At 37.2% G+C, this 3,970-nt stretch overlaps 1 long non-coding RNA gene across 2 annotated transcripts; it reads right to left on the reverse strand.

Annotated features, from left to right (window-relative positions):
- Window positions 1–2,188: 2,188 nt before the first annotated feature.
- On the reverse strand, window positions 2,189–3,672 carry LOC117316223. Of its 2 annotated transcripts, none has more exons than XR_004529848.1 (2): window positions 2,966–3,672; window positions 2,189–2,890 (listed from the first exon to the last, which is right to left on the reverse strand). It is a non-coding gene; the product is annotated as an uncharacterized LOC117316223 (long non-coding RNA). The 2 variants fall into 2 exon arrangements; XR_004529847.1 differs by having other exon boundaries at window positions 2,957–3,672.
- Window positions 3,673–3,970: the final 298 nt, after the last annotated feature.

Here is a 3,970-nt window from a genome sequence, read left to right on the forward strand (position 1 = left end):
GCCAAACCGCTACTATAGTCTGCCAGTCCATGAACAAAAGTAAACTCTTTGTTTGCACACACACACCAAACATAAGTACACACACCAAACATAAGTACACACACCAAACATAAGTACACACACCAAACATAAGTACACACACCAAACATAAGTACACGCGCAAACTTAGAGGAAGCTGCACAGCTAAAACCTGGTCTACCTCATCACATGCTCTAAATGCACACAACAATACGTACGAGAAACTTAACATGAATTCCGCTTTCGCATCGCTGAAGACCTACGGGACATTAGAATACAAAGGGACAGTTCAGTAGTGTTACACTTCAACCTCCAATCACATTCATTACAGGATGTAGAGTATCAAAATCATTCACATCCTGGACACGGATTCCTTATCCTCTGAATCTACCTACCACAGGAGACAATCAGAATAGTACTGGACACACCAATTACACACACTGACACCAATGGGGGTCAGTGTCCAAGGGTAATGTTGTATCCTACTGGACTCACCAACTATACACACTGACACCACTGGGGATCAATGTCCAAGGATAACATTGTATCCTACTGGACACACCAACTATACACACTGACATCACTGGGGATCAATGTCCAAGGGTAACGTAGTATCTTACTGGACACACCAATTACACACACAGACACCACTGGGGGTCAATGTCCAAGGGTAGCGTAGTATCCTACTGGACACACCAATTACACTGACACCACTGGGGGTCAATGTCCAAGGGTAACGTTGTATCCTACTGGACACACCAATTACACACACAGACACCACTGGGGGTCAATGTCCAAGGGTAATGTTGTATCCTACTGGACACACCAATCACACACACTGACACCACTGGGGATCAATGTCCAAGGGTAATGTTGTATCCTACTGGACACACCAATTACACACCCTGACATCACTGGGGATCAATGTCCAAGGGTAACGTTGTATCATACTGGACACACCAATTACACACACAGACACCACTGGGGGTCAATGTCCAAAGGTAGCGTAGTATCCTACTGGACACACCAATTACACTGACACCACTGGGGGTCAATGTCCAAGGGTAGCGTTGTATCCTACTGGACACACCAATTACACACACTGACACCACTGGGGATCAATGTCCAAGGGTAGCGTTGCATTCTCAGTCATTTCTTCTTCACAACATCCTGATGATAGGCTTGTTATATATATAGCAATCAAACAACATCCAACAAATGACCTGGACAATACTGACTTCATTAATGATCCAATTGTCTTAAAACTTCATACACTTACTCACATCATTTCTTGTATGAGTTCGCATTTTTCCCACATTGGGTCAAACGTGAGGTCACTGTTACTATAAATAATGTTCAACATCCATGCTCAGTGATCATGACCTTCATGCACTTATTCATAACTATGCCATGTGATCTCTTGAATGAATTTGTATTTTAATCTCCTAGGATCAAAATTGAGGTCACTTTTACCATAAATAGATTCACTGTCATCATTCTGCTTACTTTGTTAATTATCAGGTAGTTCTATTACTTCAAATTGGCTCTTATAAACATCATCTTGTAAAGTATAAAGCAACGTTTCTCTAAGCAGAATTAATTATTATCTCATAATTCTTACCAGATTTTGTTGCATATTGGTCAATGTTGAATAGCAAAGAGATCTGTATCCCTCGAGATGTCTCCTAGTAAACCAATTAACAGAACAATACAAGATGTAGGCATGGAAGATGAAGATGCTAGTTAAAATGAAATACGTATAGACCAAGGCTATCTGTACTATGTGTAGTGGAACTGGACTGGGTCGAACATCCATGACCAGGTAGCTCAATTGGTAGAGCATTCGGCTTGTGTTCAGAGAGCCCAGGTTCAAACCCCGGTCTGGCTGCTACATTTTCTCTTTCTCCTGTTTCGCAATTGGTGAGCCAACCCTTGTTTAAAGCATTGGGAGTACGCTTAGCAAGGGGATATCCGAACTTCGGGGGTGAAGACTTGAAAAAAAGGAGAGAGAGAATATAGTGGAACTGGACTGGGTCGAACATCAGCCACAAGGTAGCTCAACTGGTAGAACAATCGACTAGTGTTCAGAGGTCCCGGTTCGAACCCTGTTCTGGCTGCTAAATTTTCTTTTTCTCCAGTTACATATGTAAACACAACAGAAGACATGAGGTATAAAATAACACCATTTATTGTTATAATCAAATAACGCCATTTATTGTTATAATTAATACCCAGCAGTTAAAATAAAACAACACGGAATGTTAACCAGGGAATCATATAAATACAGCATTCAATACTAAAAATTTTATTTCAAAGAATAAAACTTGAGATCATCACAGCAGGAAATATGTATTAGAATTCTTTTGAATATATCGAAGACAAAATAATAACAAGGAGATTCATATATACCATACATCTAAATGAAGTGGATCACGCATATCATAATATTCTACTTTCCAATTTTTAATTGGCAGAGAAAAATATTAAAATAATCACGATATTATAATAACTGAGTCAGATATTATATGTCCCTTGAACTGTATGTCTAAAAATATGTGTGTATATATATAGAGGTCACTACTTTCAATACTGAATCTAAAGGTTTTTTGAAACCTGATAACTTTTTGTAGGCAGACTCTTCCTTGAAGAGTTCTTTGAAGTTCCAAACTGTATGCGAGTATACTTCACAGAAACAATTTCATAAATTTTAAATTACTTGTCCTTATTGGAGCAGTGTATTGAATGGTTGGGAACGTTTTAACTTCAGGTCACAAAAGAGGACAAAACGCTCATAGTTATTTGATAACCTTGATAACCGTATTTGATACCTTGATAACCGTATTTGATAACCTTGATAACCGTATTTGATAACCTTGATAACCCTATTTAATAACCTTGATAACCTTGATAACCCTATTTGATAACCCTATTGGGTAACCTTGATAACCGTATTTGATAACCTTGATAACCTTATTTGATAACCTTGATAACCCTATTTGGTAACCTTGATAACCGTGTTTGATAACCTTGATAACCCTATCTGATAACCTTGATAACCATATTTGATAACCTTGATAACCTTATTTGATAACCTTGATAACCGTATTTGGTAACCTTGATAACCGTATTTGATAACCTTGATAACCCTATTTGATAACCCTATTTGGTAACCTTGATAACCGTATTTGATAACCTTGATAACCCTATTTGGAAATCTTGATAACCCTATTTGGAAATCTTGATAACCCTATTTGATAACCTGTAGGCTATTTGATCATCTATTTTCACCTTGACTACTTGACGTCTTTTTTCCATTGCATATATACAATGTATTCTATTCATCCTAATATAAGCCCCCTGCCCTTGTAGTATAGAGTATGCAGTGAGTCTTATTTGTGAACCATTTTATTTTTCATTCATAACTTTAGTATTCAAAAAAATTATGATTTTGGAAAAAATGAAGGAGGCTTAGTTGTAGGCAAAAAATACAAGGGCTTATTGGTGATAAATACTTTCATGTACTGTCTATCAAATGTGCATTTTCACATATTTAATGTGTTCATAATAAATGTTGAAAAAATTAATACTTATCATTTTTCAAAAGAAAATCTAATTCTGGGATACTACATTTAACATGGTGTTGTGAATATTGTCATGAATACTCGTCAAAACCTAACTTATACTCGTCAAAACCTAACTTATACTCGTCAAAACCTAACTCATACTCGTCAAAACCTAACTTATACTCGTCAAAACCTAACTCATACCCGTCAAAACCTAACTTATACTGGTCAAAACCTAACTCATACTCGTCAAAACCTAACTTATACTCGTCAAAACCTAACTCATACTCGTCAAAACCTAACTCATACTCGTCAAAACCTAACTCATACTGGTCAAAACCTAACTTATACTCGTCAAAACCTAACTTATACTGGTCAAAACCTAACTC

This window comes from Pecten maximus, chromosome 18, assembly GCF_902652985.1.
Source record: "Pecten maximus chromosome 18, xPecMax1.1, whole genome shotgun sequence".
Taxonomy (NCBI): domain Eukaryota; kingdom Metazoa; phylum Mollusca; class Bivalvia; order Pectinida; family Pectinidae; genus Pecten; species Pecten maximus.